Here is an 18,610-nt window from a genome sequence, read left to right as displayed (position 1 = left end):
CACAAGACCCTGTCTCTAAAGAAATTTTTTTTTTTTTTAATTCAAGATGGAGCAGGCTGGGCACGGTGGCTCACGCCTGTAATCCCAGCACTTTGGGAGGCTGAGGCAGGCAGATCATGAGGTCAGGAGTTTGAGACCTGCCTGACCAATATAGTGAAAACCTGTCTCTACTAAAAAATACAAAAAATTAGCCGGGCGTGGTGGCGGGCACATGTAATCCCAGCTGCTCAAGAGGCTGAGGCAGGAGAATCACTTGAACCCAGGAAGTGGAGGTTGCAGTCAGCCAAGATCATGCCATTTTACTCCTGCCTGGGTAATAAGAATGAAACTCCGGCTCAAAAAAAAAAAAAAAAAAAAAAAAGATGGAGCAGTATCTATTATTTCAAAGTTTTGTATAAAACCCTAACTACTAGATTGCACACCCTCATTTAACATACTAGCTTTCCAATGACATTTTGATCTCTGCAATAGGAGTTAGTTGGGTAGTTCTTCCACTGGGATTACATTCCAACCTAAAAATCATGTGCCTACTTCTTTTTATAATGATAGGCCCTTGAGCTCTTTTAATTTTTTAATTTTTTATTTTTTTGAGACAGAGTTTATCTCTGGTCACCCAGGCTAGAGTGCAATGATGTGATCTCGGCTCACTGCAACCTCTGCCTCCCAGGTTCAAGCGATTCTCCTGGCTCAGCCTCCCAAGAAGCTGGGATTACAGGCACCCACCACCATGCCTGGCTAGTTTTTGTATTTTTAGTAGAAATGGGGTTTCACCATGTTGGCCAGCCTGGTCTTGAACTCCTGACCTCAGGTGATCCGCCCACCTCGGCCTCCCAATGTGCTAGAATTACAGGCGTGAGCTACTGCGCCCGGCCACTGAGCTTTTTAATATTACATGTAAATAGTGTAATATTTTTAAATACTCTATTTTAAAGGTGAATATCAACAGGAAGATAAAGTTTGAGCTTAGAAGCCTGGCGCAATGGCTCATGCCTATAATCCCAGCACTTTGGGAGGCTGAGGCGGGCAGATCACCTGAGGTCAGGAGTTCGAGACCAGCCTGGCCAACATGGTGAAACCTTGTCTTTCCTAAAGATACAAAAATTAGCCAGGCATGGTGGTGCATACCTGTAATGCCAGCTACTCAGGAGGCTGAGACAAGAAAATTGCCTGAACCCGGAGGTGGAGGTTGTAGTGAGCCAAGATCGCACCATTGCACTCCAGCCTGAGTGACAGAGTTAAGACTATGTCTCAAAAAAATAAAAATAAAAAAATAAGTTTGAGCTTAGAAATATAAGTCCTTCAGATTACTGTGTCTCCCATGGGCAGTGAAAAAAATGGCAATTCCAAGTGAGAGCTTACATCGGGGCTAAGCTGTTGGTTGTCTTTCAAGTAAACCATGGAAATACTGACTCATTTAGGAATGTCTGGGTCCCTCCTGCCACCCCTTCCACTGCCCCTACCCAGGCTGTACACACCGGGCAGCCACAAATGCAGTTTATCCACCCTGAGAAATCACGCCCTCAGACACACCGACTATCTTCTCTCCCCTTGACTACTGTGGCAGCTTCGAGACTCTTCCCATCTGGTTTCTCTGCAGAGTTTTCTCCACTCTCCCTCTAATTAGGGCATAAATACGACCATGTCACTCTTCTCTGCTGAAGCTTCTGTGGCTCCCCACTACTCCTAGAATAACTTGGCCTCTTTCTGATGGCTTTTGCAGCTATTCACAGCCTGGGCCTGGCTGCCTTTGTGCAGTCTCCAGCCTCTCCCTCCTGTGTTCCAGCTCTTTTGGCCCTCAAGCTTTGACCGGCTCAGCCTGGACTAGGCCCCCTTCCCTATCCCAAACCCATTCCATTCATCACTCTGATCAAGTACTTTTAGTCCTTTAAAATGCAGGTCAAATGTCACTCCACCTTCACGGTTCCTGAATCTTCACTTCTTTTTTTTTTTTTTTTTTTTTTTGAGGCGGAGTCTCGCTCTGCCGCCCAGGCTGGAGTGCAGTGGCGCGATCTCGGCTCACTGAAAGCTCCGCCTCCCGGGTTCACGCCATTCTCCTGCCTCAACCTCTCCGAGTAGCTGGGACTACAGGCGCCCGCCACCACGCCCGGCTGATTTTTTTATATTTTTAGTAGAGACAGGGTTTCACCGTGGTCTCGATCTCCTGACCTCGTGATTCGCCCGCCTCGGCCTCCCAAAGTGCTGGGATTACAAGCGTGAGCCACCGCGCCCGGCCTGAATCTTCACTTCTTACCAGAATTGACATATCAATATTTCCTTTTATTCCTATATTAAAATTTAACCATACCTCAAATATTCCTATAATCACCATGTATCATGGTTTGTTCTGTAGTTCTGAAAATTAGACCAGTCATTTATTTTCCTCACTTTTTTGTGTATTTTTCTCTGTCTTCTTTTTGGAATAAATCAAGATACAGAATATGGATTTAGAATGCGAAGTCTCTAAGCCAAGGGAAAGGTCTAGGTCGAACAGTGGTGCCCTTCAACAAGTAATACTCTGCATCTCAACCAAAGAATCTATCAGTGAATCCATGGATGGATGCATGAGGGATCAGACAGCCCCTGTCCCACTATGTGTGGCTCTATGGAAATGTGGGACTGGTGACACCCTCCTTCTCACAGTATTATAAGTAAATGCAGCAGAGAGTCCACTCTTGAAGCTTGTGACTAGGAGGAAGAAAGCATGGAGAGGAAGTATGCATTCAGGTATCTTCTCATACCAACTAATACTTAAGTTTGGAATTTTTTTTTTTTTTGAGAGAAAGTACGCATTCATGTATCTTCTCATACCAACTAATACTTAAGTTTGGAATTTTTTTTTTTTGGAGAGAATGTATGCATTCAGGTATCTTCTCATACCAACTAATACTTAAATTTGGAATTTTTTTTTTTTTTTTTTGGAGAGAAAGTATGCATTCAGGTATCTTCTCATACCAACTAATACTTAAATTTGGAATTTTTTTTTTTTTGGAGAGGAAGTATGCATTCATGTATCTTCTCATACCAACTAATACTTAAATTTTGAATTTTTTTTTTTTTTTTTTTTGAGAGAAGTCTCGCTCTTATCCCCCAGGTTTGAGTGCAATGGCTCAATCTCAACACTTTGGGAGGCCAAGGTGGGCAAATCACCTGAGGTCAGGAGTTCGAGACCAGTCTGAACAACATGGAGAAACCCCATCTCTACTAAAAATACAAAATTAGCCGGGCGTGGTTGCACATGCCTGTAATCCCAGCTACTCAGGAGGCTGAACCTGGGAGGTGGAGGTTGTGGTGTGCCGAGATTGTGCCATTGCACTCCAGCCTGGGCAACAAAAGCGAAACTCTGTCTTAAAAAAAAAAAAAAAAAAAGATAGATTGATAGAGAAAAGGTTTACATATAATGTGAAAATATAAAAATTCATTTATTTTATCTATATAATTTTTAAATGATAATTTCCTACAATCTGCCCTCCCCTGGAAACCATACTACTGGTTTAGTATTTATAGTATCTAAATAATTTTGCAATGTATATGTCAGCTTACCAAATATTACTTATAACAATATGATCATACTATATACTGGAGTTTGCAATTTAATAAATGTTGGATATGTTGCCATAGTACAGCTCTCTCAATATTTATTGGAATATTTTTTCTTAGTTTCTTAACATTTTGGCAGCTTTTCAGTAGTGAAATTTAAGAGTGTATCAAACCACAGACAGACAGGTGTTGAGAGGGCTGCAGAGCCTAAGGTCAGAACCTAAAGTTATTTATTCAATTACACTGAACGCTAGTTTAATTATCTGTTCATGAAAAGTAACAAACTTTCCTGGGTTGGGGGAAGGAGTATTTCAGAATAGTTGGGAGTAAGGGGTAGGGTAGGCAAAGATGGCAGTGTGTCTTCAGTAGTAGATAACAACCCTGAACAAGGTCAATGAATGGACCTGGTCCTATATTCTCCCACACAACTTGGGCTGTGGATGCCAGACAGCACAGCTGTAAACACCTATCTGGTATTAGTGTCATAATCAGCTATTGAGTCTTTAGAGACCCAGAAAATACTAGAACTGGTGGAGCTTCTGGGAGCATCTAGTTAGAGAGGGAGGTGCCTTGGGGGCTGCCTTGGAAGAACAAGGGTGAGGAGAGTTGTGGGAGAGTGTCAGGAGGAAGCCAGTCCAGAACTTCAACAAAGCAGTGACACTTCTGTCTGTTTCTATATCGAGATGTTTATTTCATTTTATTTATTTATTTTTTGGAGACAGGGTATCACTCTGTCACCTAGGCTGGAGTGCAGTGGCATGATCTCACTACAACATCTGCCTCCTGGGTTCAAGTAATTCTCTTGCCTCAGCCTCCCAAGTAGCCGGGACTACAGGCGCCCGCCACCATGCCCAGCTAATTTTTGTATTTTTGGTAGAGATGGGGTTTCATCATGCTGGCCAGGCTGGTCTTGAACTCCTGACCTCATGTGATCCACCCGCCTTGGCCTCCCAAAGTGCCAGGATTATAGGTGTGGGCCACTACGCTTGGCCGAGATTTTTTATTTTAGTTGGAAAGTGGATTGTGTTCTCTCCTCAAAAGTTGTAAACATTGACCTAATCCAAACTCCAGCATTTTTAGAGATGAAAAACACAACACCTTAGAGAAGAGATTCCTCCCATTGTCACAGAGCTAGTAATTGACAGATAATAGACATTTAAGTCTCCTAACTTCAAACCCAGTGCATCAGGGTACTGTGAAGGGAGAGTTTACCTCCCTCACGAAGGAAGGAGGGTCAGGGAGGGGATGGGTACCTAGGATTATTGGAGTAGTAAATCTAAAGAGGGATTGAGTGTAGAAAACCTTAAAGAACCAGTGCTCTCTAATCACATTGCTTTAAATATAATCAAAGGGGAAAGAGTAATTGGAGACCCTGGGAAACAGCAACCTATTATAAAACTTTATAATGCCTGTTAGCCCTAAGAGGAGCTTGGTATCTGCCTTGGGGCCCTTCCGTGGGGATGCCACAGACTCAGGTAATGGTAACTAGAATTTGCAAATGTTCAGTGACCCACCAGGGTATAATGACCAATCGCGGATACAACAGAAATGTTTAAAATTGACAAGAAAGTAACACATTTGGCATTAACTTTCAGTGGTAACAAATTTGGAAAGAAACAAAATATCATTACAGTGATTCCTTTGGATATTAGTTTCTTCATCTGGGTAAGCTGTAGGATCCCAAGGGTTTTGTGAACTCTACATTTGTATGACTGATTTTGTGATTCTTTTAGGTACCTATCTACATAGTCAGAACAACCAAACAGCTGTTCTGGAATATGCTTGCATTGAAAACTAGAACTGTCACCCTATTTAATACTACATCTGCCAACTGCCCGTCAAATTTAGGTTGGATGTCATTTGTGATTATCAGAGCCTTTGATCTCTCATTTCTATTAAGAAACCTGAAAGACATCTAATCATTTAAATACATTCTTCCTAGATTCCTGGCACTTCCAGTAGTTATAAATCCTTTCAAATGTCTGAGACCAAGAGCAACTAACTCTTACCCTTAAAACTAAAAAGGAGATCTGTTTACAAGGGAAAAAATGAAGGCGAGGAGCAGAAAAGACCTCAAGGTCACTATATACACAACATGGAAGAACCAAGGATTAGCGCCAAAGTTGGCTTTGTACTGTGTCCTTTATCTCTTTCTACCAGTCCCAACGTAGCTGGCTGACATTTGACAAACAAAATGCTGTCTCTTTATTTCTCTGCCCTTGGCATATTTCTGATTTTCTATTATCCCCTCCTCCATTAGGACATTGTAGTTCAGCTTGACTTTAGATTAGAAACAGACTTGTACAGGTATAGTATACTTCTGAGGGCCTGAGAAGAATAATGTCTGAGAATCATTCATTCACTTAACTCATGTTTATTAAATCTGTCTGCCATGTGCCAGGCATCATTCTAGGTGCTGAGAATACAATAGTGAGTCCCCAAAGTCCCCAGCTTCTAGGAAAGGAGAAAGACAACGAACGATAAACAAATAGACATGTAAATACCTGGCAATGCTAAGTGCTTTGCAGACAAATATTGCAAATGGAGGGAGGGTGATATTTTAGTTAGGGAGTTGAAGCCTTCTCTGTAGAGATGACCTTAGAGCAAAGACCAGGATGGAGCGAGGGAACCAAGCCCTGTGAATTTTTGGGCTTCCTTTCTCAACTGGCCCCTAAAGTGTGATCTGCAAGCATGAATATTCCACTTGGCTGAAACAAAAGGATGCTGGTTGGGGGCCTTGCTCTCCATTCTGCATAAAGTTCACCCTTGACAATAACAGCCCCTTTCAGACCAGACTAAAGTCTGTTTCATTGAGATTGAACTCTCATAGGAAGCTTGCAACTGTCTCCACACTGCTTCATCACTAAAAACGCTTACAATGGGTAATAAACCGTGACAGTACCTGTTGAAAATATAACAAAACGTATTTACAAGTAACTGCGTTAGAGGAAGCACATTTACAATGGCTGACATTTAATAGTGATAAGTGCTGCTATAGTTTGTAGTTGGAAGTATTTTGTTGCCTGACTAATGTGTAGCTATCCTTTAAAAGCTATTCCGAAAAGGGTCTGCCTGGCTTAATGTATTCACCTGCTGATACTCCCTTTATCATAATCATATGATATTTCAGAGTTTGATTTAAATCAATAATTGATTGCGCATTTCTCCTATAGCTAGGCTTCCCTGAGGAAGCCCAAACAGAGTGAAGTAGGAAGAAGGAAATCTGACCTAGGTATTCATGGTTAATTTTACAGATCCACAGAGGAAAATGGTAACCTTTGAAGTCTTCCCACAAATCCCTAAACTAGGCCTAAGGCCAGAAGAGTTCTATATCAGAACGTTTTGGGAATCGTCTTCAAAACCGGAATCCATTTGGCCAATAGTCTATTTGAATTACAAATCGTGTTGTCTGAATCAGTGTTTCCAAACTAGTCTACCAGCAGAGCCACAACTTTTCTGTTTCTGCCACTTTAAGAGAGTAACAACAAAAAAAACTTCTCAGCTGCCTTACTTTGTAGCTGAGATAACAGAATTTGGCCACAGAGTGATTTACTTGACTGATCTATTTATGGCAACTTGTTTATGTATTTTTAAATCACAGTTACAATGAGCTATTGTTCACGTGTAAACTGTAGACCCATATAGGTAGCAAATCACTCCCAAGGAATCCTGATGGTACAGGATTATTTTTTAGCTTAAAAAGAAAAAGATACCAAAGGAACTGGTGACCACTTTAAATTGCTTTTATTTACTGACATTTTACAAGTTGATGAAGCTCTTAAATATTGCATTTCCCCCTTCATTCTCTTGGTATTTCTATCACCTTGTGATAAGGAGGCTATGGTAGAAACTAAAAGTTGTAGTTCAGAAGAGATTAGACCTCTACTGATGATTACTAATCTATCTTTTTTTTCTGGGCTTGCTTTGAGGGTATGTTTTGCTTCTCTTGATCCTTTCTGTAGACAACTGAAGCCAAGCTCCACTTTCTCTCAGTGTACCTACAAATAGCTCAGAAACAAGATTAGCTTCAGTATGGGACACTTCTTTGTGTTTGAATAATGATATTCGCTTAACCTATTTGTAAAAACTCTCAGTAGTGTACTTGAGTTAGTACATCGCGTGACCTTGGCTCCTTTTCTTTGCTGTTATTTACTGATAAAAATAAATCTCCTGTGCTAAGCAGTAGGAACCGAAATGCAGGGAAAGTCCTAAGAGAATTCATATGCTAATGAGCCCTTCCAAGTGAGAACTTGCTTAAATGTGCCATTTGCTGACATCATTGTTATGGGCAGAGTGGAGATGATTTCTTTAAGAGGTGGCCTTTCATATTCTCCCAGCGTTTCGTGGCCCGCGCGTGCACCTGCGGGAGGGGGAAGTTTACATAAGCGTCCTAGGGTATTTGCATCTTAGCGGCTTCACTCACTGGGCTCCGGAGAATGGAGCGGGCGGGCGGCGGTAGGTGCTCGAGCCGCGAGGCTGGCCAAGGGGGTGGGTAACTTTTCGAGGAATTGTGCGCGCGGGACCTCGTGGAGACCTGCCAGGGGCACGGTCAGCAGTGACAGTTCCTGGAAAGCGGGCGGCGGCGGGGGCAGGCTGGGCAGGCGCCGCCCGCGGGCGGGAACGGGGAGCGGGGCCGGGCTGGGATCGCGAGCCGGGCGGCGGGCGGAGGGCGGGATCGGCAGGAAACGAAATGGTTACTTTTTTTTTTTTTTTTTACTGCGGGCTCTGATTACTTTTGAAGATCGCCGGCCCCAGGCGGGCTCCCGGCGCTGAGCGGAGACGAGTTTTTCTCCCCGCAGAGGAGGATCCTGGAAGGACGCAGAGCTGGGGCTTAGGGGATGCAGTGGCCTGGACGAGGCGACTCCAACCCGGGGGAGCAGAGTCCGTCACGCCGGCAGGGACTGAGGGTCTCTGCGGAGCTGGAGGACCTTTTGTGGGATCCCTCAGGGCTGCTGAGGGGCTGCCGCGGGTGAGGCTCGCCGCGCTGCGCCGCCAGGGAGCTCGGCGGGGACCGGCTGGGGGGAAAGTGCGTCACGGCGGGGCGGGGGCGACCCCTCGCCCGCCAGGCAGGGCCAGCGCCGGGACGCGACCCGGGGGCGCGGTCCGCTGCCATGTAGTGGGGGCCCAGTGCTCGCTACCACACCCTGCTGGGGTCTCCTCCGGAAATGGGTGGGCGCGGGTGACCCGTAGGGCACCCAGCCCTCTTTCCCTTCGGGAGCCCTCCGCGCCCGCTCCCGGCCGCCAGCCTCCTTCAGACGCAGAGCAGGCGGGCGGCTATTGCGCGCCGAGGGCTCCGGGGCCGGTGCCGCGAGGGGCTGCAGGCCGCGCTCGGCCGCTGTCCGGGCCGCAGGTGGGAGCCGCTGTCTGGGTCCCAGGGCTGGATGGCAGCCTGCGGCGGGGGCTGAACGCGGGAGGGCTGCAGGGTGCGCGCCGGCGAGGGGCTTTTCGTCGGAAGCTGAGGGACAGACGTGGGGACCCGTGGCTGCTCGGCCCCACCGTCCAGCCGCAGGGCGAGTGCTACTCCGTGGAGGTGACACGGCGCCAGGAGCGGCGCGAGGCTTTCTGCTGGAGGAGGGTAACGGGGAGTTCGAAGGCGACTGTTCTGTGCTGGGGGACAAGGGGCACTGTTCTCTCGGGGCTTCGCGTCGGCGCCGAGGAGGGGTTCGCTCGCTGCCTCTGCGTCTTGAGCTCGGCCTCTGGCTCCTGGGGCCGGGGACGCAGATAGGGGCCGGAGCCCGTCGACCCACGGCCCAGGGCGCCCCCTCGCGGCCTAAGCAGCTGCCGCCGCGCGGAGCGCAGGGTTTGCGGGGCCCAGGGGGCGCCGACGCGTGCTCTGAGGCGTCTCTGCTGCGGCGGCGGCGGGGATGGGGACGACCCAGGGGACCCCCTGCAACCATCACTGGCAGCCCCATCAAGAATTGGCCGGCTGAGTTTTCCCGAAGTACGGTGACATCCTTTCCATCCCGCTTCCTCCAGCCCCATTTTTAAAAGCTCGGCCTTTCCCGTTAGTCTGTGTCTTTATAAGCCAGGCTATGTGTGGAATTTGTTTTTACAACTCGAGTCTTGTGACTTCTCAAACACTTTCTTGAAGTGTTTTCTCTGGAAACTTGTTTCAAATGAGTGCTGTAAGTTTCACAAAGAGGAGTGTTGTTCAGGAGCCAACAGGTGACGGGGCGAAACCTGAGTCTGTGTGTACATTGGAGTCAAGTCTGGCTGCCGTTTCCTCAGGCCACTGTTGAAAATAGAAATCCAAAAAATCAATAGAAGACTGAGGGTACACGATTTTGAGAAAATATTTGCATCCCCCATTAGGAAAAATAATGGGCTCATTAGAGCACCGCCTTGTGTGGTGCCCCTCATTCCACGGCATGCATTTTGGGTTTTGTCTTTACATACTCGTGTGCGGATAATCTGACCCTAGAAGCGCCGCCCTGGCGGAGGACCAGGCTTTGTTGTCATGTTTCCTCCTTTTGTTTCTTACTGTCATGGAATGTACTTGTTTGTGTATGAAATTAGAATACTTTGAAAGAGTTCCACATTTCCTCTTGGAAAAATGGATAGTTTCTTGACCATTGGGTGATGTGTGACAGCCCACTCTGCTGTTGGGAAATGTACAAGCTAGATGAAGGTTTACCTCGAAAATGCTAGACGGAGGTTTACCTGGAAAATACGGAAAATACCAAAGGGCGTATGGCCTAATGCCACTAATTGCTCGTATGGAGAACTTTTAGTAAAGGAATGTTTCATAAACAATATCTCCCGATAACTTCATTATGTTTTTATTTTTCAAATAAGTGAAATTGAATTGGGCTTTGTTGGCAGTGACTTTGTCTTTGGTAGGCAGTAAGCACTGAATGCTCTTTGAGCGTGTGAAACCTTTAAAGAAATGACAGTTTAGTGTCTCTTTTACTATAAATTTCACCTCTCGATTGAAGTTAAGGACATCCTAAACAAGGAAATGTGTATATCCATAAGGGTGGTATATTTTGTATTGTGAAAAGAATGGATGTGTGACATGTTTCTGTACTGCTAAATTAGTCTGTAGTTAAATTTAATTCACCTGCATATGTAGCCTGGGAGAATTGGAGTAGCTTTTGAATGGAGAACCTGTGATCTGCATCTTCCATGCACTAAGACCTTGTTAACAAGCAGTTTAACAAAGAAGCTGTTAAACAGTTTGTAGCTCACGGATGGCACTTAGCAGCGGGGGACACCTAGGGAATGTTGGCCTAACTGACTTCACAAATCAGTATCTGTTCTGGCTTTTGGTGATCAAAGGATTTCCAACTTCCCTGGGCATGTTCACACAAGAAATACTTTTTCATAGGGATCTTACAATGCCATGGTAGTCTTTATATAGGAACTAGAGTGGGATTGCATTGGAGAAAAAAATGTAATTAGGGATATGACCTTATACTTCATTTTCAATGGCAGGCCCTGACAATTACTGTTTTCTATTTGCATGATTTTGATTTGGTGACTTGGCTCAAGAAAATTATGAATAATAGGAATCATACCAGACCTGATATACAGTTACAACCGCAATATGTATCTGATTAAACTCATTCTCCTGAAATCCCTCAAATCCTCACTCCCCTTCTGAGTTGCCCTAAGGTACTTATGTATTGGTATGTCAATCATCTAATACTCAAAACTGTCTTTGGCCCAATTTCTTCCTTTCCTATTAGTTCCTTTTACTTTCCCTCCCCAAGTCACCATGTGTAGGCTTTCTTAGGGACAGTGTACTAATTGGCCCCTCTCAGGTTCTTTATCTTTTTCCTGACCATCACTACCATATTAATCTTCTTTAAGACCCAGAAATATCTTGTGGCAGTCTACATTCATGTCTTTTGCAGCTTCCCATTGCCTTTAGTGATAAGCCCACAGTTTTCTGCCTGAAATGTGTAATTCTTGAAAATAGGTTTCAGACACCATTGCCATCTGTTGTTGCTTCTTTGGAAGAATCTGTCTTCTAGCAAAACTGTCCACTCTTCACTGCCTCTGTACCTTCATATACTGTGCTGACTTATTAAGCTCTTTACAGAAACATAGTCATGGCTCATTTATGTATATGTCAAGGTCAATCAAGATAATCCTTAGCTATCCTGGAAGCAGCATACAGACCAGTAGAAAATGAAATGATCCCCAAGTGGCCAAAATAGCATAACAAAATAATAAACCTTCTCTTTAGTTTGAATAACACCTTCTCACACTGTATGCTATCTTATTTCACCAGTGGTTACTGTGCTTATAGGAGAAGTGCTTAAGCCCTTGTCCATGCCATAATTACTACATATACTTTTTTTTGAGACAGGGTCTTGCTATATTGCCCAGGCTGGTCTCAAACTCCTGGGCTCAAGCAATCCTCCCACTTCAGCCCCCAGGTAGCTGAAAGTATAGTCACATGCCCAGCTTCTATGTACTTTTAGACAAACTTTTTCAAAGAATAGTTGCCCAATACTGGAAGCAACAAATTTTAAAAGGTTTGGAGGTTGTTGGCTGTGGGCAAAAGAGACAGGCACCTTAAAAAGAGACAGGTAGCAGGGATCAAAACATTATGAGAGCAGGGAGAAAAAAACCTACAAAAAGTCTGCCAGTTATCATAAATGTATGGGTCAGGGGCCATTCTGTTTCTTGAATCCCGAAGCCGGTGTTTCCTACTGTGCTCAAAATGAAAACAAATGATCAGCCGAAGGCTAAATCACATATAATTTTTACATGTGCCACCATGAAAGAAAGCAAGGAGATGAATAATCGAATTTTTTTTTTTTTAAGATGGAGTTTCACTCTTGTCGCCCAGGCTGGAGTGCAATGGCATGATCTTGGTTCACTGCAGCCTCTGCCTCCCGGGTTCAAGCAGTTATCCTGCCTCAGCCTCCCAAGTCCTGGGATTACAGACATGCGCCACCATGCCCGGCTAATTTTGTATTTTTAGTAGAGATGGGGTTTCACCATGTTGATCAGGCTGGTCTCAAACTCCTGACCTCAAGTAATCCACCCACCTCGGCCTCCTATAGTGCTGGGATTACAGGTGTGAGCCACTGCACCCGGCGGCTACATTTCTTTTTAAGTTATGGCTTTTAATGGAATAAATGTCAGTTGGCTCCTTTTGACATTCCCCAGAACCGTTCAGTAACAACTTTAAATATAAGGATGAATGAATGAATGCAGTGAATGAATCTAGAAAGTAAATTTCACAAAGGAACCCCTCATTATATCACTATGTTATATGAATAAGGCCATACTTGAATTTGGGGAACAAGCTTTACCTAAGGCAACTAGAAAAACTGTCATGCTCCATAGACCACTACACATGCTGTGTGCGAATGTGTGCACGCACACACACTATGTGTATGGTGTTGGAGGCTTTATGTGGGGACTGGTTATAAGCTGCTTCCAAAGCAGCTGGAAATGTTGGCCAATAACTTGGCAAAATTGTCTGCCGTTCAGAAGGCTAGAGCTCTCACAAGCTCAAAAAGAAGATGAAACTCAGGTTTTGTTATTAACATGTTGTTTCAATTCCATTTGTCACTGGTTAGCTTCGAGAAAGTCTGTTTAGTCCCAGTAGAAGCAGCAATGCCAATTGGTACGTTGCAATAGGACCTTTAATTCTTTATGGTCATGAAATTCTTTTCCGTTTTAAAACATCCTTAGACCATCTTTGGAAGGCAAATAGTGGCTGTTTTTAAAAATCAGGTCTCAAGATGTTTGTTGACCTGTCAAAGGTTTGAAGACATCAGGACCAAGTTTACTGAATGCTGAGAGCGTCAGATTCCATTCCCTAAGTATAGCCCTTCTCCTTTGGGTCAGATGTTCTCTTGACAATGATGATTGAGAAGTCACACATCTGTTAGCTGCTTGTCTTTGTTTTAAATGGTGAGAAATAGCTATTTAACTATTTTCAAGGAAGAGGCGAGAGAAAGGACAAAGGAGGGAAATGGAACTGTTCCGTTTTCTATTGCATGGAATAGCCCCATGATATTCCTTGCCTTTCTAAAAAAAAAAAAAAAAAAAAAAAGTATCCCAGCTCTCTCTACGTGACCTTGGGCTTCTTTCTCACCTCCCTTGTGACCATACCCTTCTTTTCCGTTTGACATTTCTCTACTTGACTCTGATAGTAGGCTTTTCGTTTTCAAAGTAGTGTCTGCAAAGAACTCATGAACCTGCTAGAGAATTAAGTTCTAACGGCTGTTCCTTGTGCTTGACCACCCCCTCCCAATGCCATCTTTGATGGTGGTGGTAGCTGTTAAAAGGTTTTGTGCCCTCCACACACCTCCTTAATGATCAGACTATTTGGAACCTGAACAAACCCATCTCTGAAAACTGTTTTGCTTTTTTTTCTCCTGCATTATGAGGTTTATTTACATTCAAAATTATAGAGAGACACTGGAGAAATAGGATGCCTACTGATTTATTTCCAAACTTAGCACAGGATTGGTTAATGCATAGTTGACATTCATTTATGATTAAGTTTGCTACAACATTTTAAGACCAAGACAATAAACCTGCCTTAGAATAGTCAAGAATACTGATGTTTTGAGCTGTGGTTAGGTAAAAGAATGTAAAAAAATCCACTGTCAAATGGATCCCACAGAAGTGTGTATACATATGAGAGAGAGAAAGAGGGAGAGGAAGGGAGGATGATGATGCAAAAGCAAATGGAGCAAAATGTAAACCACTGATGAGTCTGGGTAAGGGACGTGTCAGAGTTCTTTTACTACTGCAACTTTTTGGAAGTTTAATGTCCAAATAAAATTTTACCAAAAAAAAAAAAAAAGTATAGGGCAGGGCCACTGTTAGTTCATCTAAGCATGGTTCTACAAAAGGAAAAAGCATCATAAAAAAAAAGTTTTACTCTGTCATAACCCCAACTTTGAATAGTTCTATTTCCATTATAATGCAGCCTACTTTTAAACCTGATTCTGCCCGTTTCATGTGATCAACCTTAAGAGACAATACCTGAAAATAAAGTTACTAGAATTTTTCTGTTAGGTCTGATTTACCTGTGGTCTCATATGCTTGGCTTAAAACATGATGTTTTGGCAGACCACATTCAGCCATGGTGAGGTATCCTCAGGAAGACCCTCAGCCATGACCCAGAGCAGAAGGAATGGCCAGTCTCCCATCTTCCTTCTGTTCTGCAAAAGTAAATACCATATAGTGTTTTAAATGCCTAAGGAAGGGGTATTTGTGAGGTCACATATATATATATATATATATATAGACACATATATATACACATATACACATATATACGTATGTATATACATATATATACATACGTGTATGTGTGTGTGTGTGTGTGTATATATATATATATATATATATATATATATTTTGTTTTGAGACAGAGTTTTGCTCTTGTTGCCCAGGCTAGAGTGCAATGGCGTGATCTCGGCTCACCGCAACCTCCACCTCCTGGCCTCAAGCGATTCTCCTGCCTCAGCCTCTCGAGTAGCTGGGATTACAGGTGTGCACCACCACGCCTGGATAATTTTGTATTTTTAGTAGAGATGGGGTTTCTCCATGTTGGTCAGGCTAGTCTCAAACTCCAACCTCAGGTGATCCACCCACCTCGGCCTCCCAAAGTGCTGGGATTACATGTGTGAGCTACCGCTCCTGGCCACATTTTTATAATTTTTAGTGTAACTTTTTACAAGCATAAGAACTGTGTTTAGCTCCCACTGCTTTACCCGACTGATATACTTAAGAACAGACTCTCAGGATCTCTTGGCAAGTACAAGCAACCTTTAAAAATGAAAAAGAAGTCAGGTGCCGTGGCTCACGCCTGTAATCCCAGCACTTTGGGAGGCCGAGGCAGGAGGATATTTTAAGTCCAGGAGTTTGAGACCAGCCTGGGCAACATAGGGAGACCCCATCTCTACAAAAAACGAAAACACAAAAAACTTCAGTGTGGTGGCATATGCCCGTGGTCCCAGCTACTTGAGAGGCTGAGGTAGGAGGATTGTTTGGACCTGGGAGGTAGACAGGCTGCAATGAGCCATGATTGTGCCACTGCACTCCAGCCTGGGTGACAGATAAATAGGAAAAAGACAAATCTAAATTGAAGTTTTTGTGTTATCAGGTAAATAAGTTGCTAGAAGCCGGGTGCCATGGCTCACGCGTGTAATCCCAGCACTTTGGGAGGCCAAAGCGGGCAGATCACCTGAGGTCAGGAGTTTGAGACCAGTCTGACCAACATGGAGAAACCCCATCTCTACTAAAAATACAAAATTAGCCAGGCGCAGTGGCTCACGCCTGTAATCCCAGCACTTTGAGAGGCCGAAGTGGGCAGATCACCTGAGGTCAGGAGTTCAAGACCAGCCTGACCAACATGGAGAAACCCCGTCTCTACTAAAAATATGAAATTAGCTGGGTGTGGTGGCGCATGCCTGTAATCCCAGCTACTCGGGAGGCTGAGGCAGGAGAATTGCTTGAACCTGGGAGGCGGAGGTTGTGGTGTGCCATTGCACTCCAGCCTGGGTAACAAGAGCAAAACTCAAAAAAAAAAAATAATAAATAAAGTTACTAGTGATGATGTAGCAACTCTTAGCACAGCGTGGTCCCATTGGAGGCCATGCCATATAACTTTTTTTTTTTTTTTTTCCGAGACAGAGTTTTGCTCTTGTCACCCAGGCTGGAGTGCAGTGGTGCAATCTTGGCTCACTGCAACTTCTGGTTCAAGCAATTCTCCTGCCTCAGCCTCCTGAGTAGCTGATATTACAGACACATACCACCACGCCCAGCTGATTTTTATATTTTTAGTAGATTCAGGGTTTCACTAGGTTGGCCATGCTGGTCTTGAACTCCTGACTTCAGGTGGTCTGCCCGCCTCAGCCTCCCAAATGGTGGGATTACAGGTGTGAGCCACTGCGCCTAGCCAACATTTTTTTAATGTTTGTGTTTTGATGAGCTCTGAGAACTTGCCAGAGAATGTAATGTTTTGTCATTTTAAGTATTCTCTGATATACAGGAAAAAGAAAAGCTTTCCTCAGTGAATAAACTCTGAACCAAGTGCTCATGAGGCCATTGAATTTTTACAATCCTTTTTGACTGTGTATCCTTAAAATGCCTTCCGTAGGTAAACTGGACTACCCTCTAGTTGTGTCATTTTGTGTGTCTGCAGCGCAAGTAGCTTGGCTGATTCACCAAAGAAAAAGGAATTGGCTTCATCAGCACTCCCCCTGGAGGCAGTGTGGGGTTGCAGGGGTTTAGGATCACAGCCAAGACCGCTCCTAAGACCACTTACTGACCTTGGGCAATTGACCCTGAGGCACATTGCTCTGAGGCCCAGATTCCCCATCTGTTAAATGAGACACCATTTACCGTGGGTTGCTTGATACAGTGATTAAATGCCGTAACACTAATGGTACCAGCCAGGCATGGAGAAGTAAGTTAGCCGTCTGCTAAAAAATGAAACAGAAAGCCATGCCTATAATGAAAAGGGTATTGTCACTCATGTTCCTTTAGTTGGACTCTTTACTTTGTGCATGAATGACAGTCAATCCTCAATGTAATTTGTTGAAAGGCTGGAATGAAGTTGTGGGAATTGTAAGTTTGAGATGTGGCCAGAACTTCCAGGTGATTGGAAGGAGGGGATGGTGGCATGTAGTGCTAACGTTGATTTACCTTGATTAGGATAGTAATTTACTGCACGTTTTTCACAAAAAGGCTAATCAGGGAGTACAGCTGTAAAAGTAATTCAAATCTTCAGCCATCTGTATCTTTGTGCTAGCTTGGAAAATCCATGGCTTGTCTTAATTTGTGAAGTTTTCTCTTGTTTTATAATCCAGTGACATTTAATTTTTAGGTTCTATTTAATATTTATGTTCTTTGTAAGTCTGCAGAGCAAATACCTTAGTGTCTCCCTGCATAGCCTGATTTAGCAGGGGGCAGATGTTCATATTTCATGATTTGGGTTAAATTGCATTGAAGGCACTCATTCTCCTGGTAGGAGTTTTAGAGTTACTAATTAAATTCTTAACCTCTGGTTCTCTTCCTTTGACATGTGGGAGTGGTTTTTTCAAAATATCCAAGACATTTTCTGACTCATTAACACATCCTTTTTTATTGAGGAGTCAGAGGAATATGCCTATGTTTAGAAAGCCTTTCCTTAGTCAAGACATGAATGAGTTGCACCTGTGTGAAATGATGCCTTGTTTAAAAGGTCATAACCTCCCAATGGTAGTGTAGGAAATGAGGTCATCTTCACTTTTTGTTCAGGGTGAATGAAAGTTAAATTTATTAGTTAGAATAATATATGTGTGGCATCGCTCCTACTGCTAATAAAGATTGTAGCTATGAGGTGCTTGCCCTTCATTTGTGAACTGTTGCAGTGTTAATTTTCTCAATGTCCTATCATTTATAAAAGAAAAACCATAAATTTTAATCAGGTTTTATTTTATTTTATTTTTTTCGAGACGGTGTCTCGCTGTGTCGCCCAGGCTGGAGTCCAGGGCTGCAATCTCAGCTCACTGCAACCTCTGCCTCCCAGTTTGAAGCGATTCTCCTGCCTCAGCCTCCCAAGTAGCTGGGATTACAGGCACCCACCACCACGCCTGGCTAATTTTTGTGTTTTTAGTAGAGACAGGGTTTCACTATGTTGGCCAGGCTGGGCTCAAACTCCTGACCTTGTGATCCATCTGCCTCAGCCTCCCAAAGTGCTGGGATTACAGGTGTGAGCTACCGCGCCCGGCCAGTAATCAAAGGTTTTAATAGGTAGTATTTTCCAACACTCAGTATTTACAGTCGAATTGAGATAGTTGCTGAAAAATGACTTAGTCTCAGGCTGAAAGTGTATGGGTTTTCACTGCCTTTCCCACTTGTTTAAGCAAATGAGAACTTTTTTTTTTTTTTTTTTTGACATCCTTCCTGAGATGGAAGAACGTTTATTAAGGCAGAAGAATTTTTGGAAGTCTGACATGTCAGTGTGTATGTGTGACTAGACTCTGGCTTTTAGCCATATGACCTTGGACAAGTCTCTTGACTTTCCTGAACCTTGTTTTATCTAAAATGATTGGGTCGGGATAATTATCTATAATTTTCTTTCTTTACGTCATTTTTTTGTGGGTGA

At 43.9% G+C, this 18,610-nt stretch overlaps 1 protein-coding gene across 6 annotated transcripts in view; it reads left to right on the top strand.

Moving 5' to 3' along the window:
- PRICKLE1 (prickle planar cell polarity protein 1) overlaps positions 1–18,610 on the top strand; it is a 137,005-nt gene that overhangs the window by 103,172 nt on the left and 15,223 nt on the right. Inside the window, exon 1 of one of the 6 annotated variants that reach the window (XM_055249109.2) lies at positions 7,917–7,992. The exons of 4 other annotated variants lie outside the window; for them this stretch is intronic. The gene's annotated coding sequence lies outside the window, so the exon portion shown is untranslated. Of the gene's footprint in view, positions 1–7,916; positions 7,993–8,274; positions 8,507–18,610 lie in introns of those variants that run through there. One more of the 6 variants, XM_055249108.2, reaches the window with a different exon arrangement.

The sequence above is a fragment of the Symphalangus syndactylus genome, chromosome 17 (genome assembly GCF_028878055.3).
Source record: "Symphalangus syndactylus isolate Jambi chromosome 17, NHGRI_mSymSyn1-v2.1_pri, whole genome shotgun sequence".
In the NCBI taxonomy this organism is placed as follows: Eukaryota; Metazoa; Chordata; class Mammalia; order Primates; family Hylobatidae; genus Symphalangus; species Symphalangus syndactylus.
Note: the sequence above shows the minus strand (reverse complement) of the source record. Positions and strands in the feature narration are given on the sequence as shown.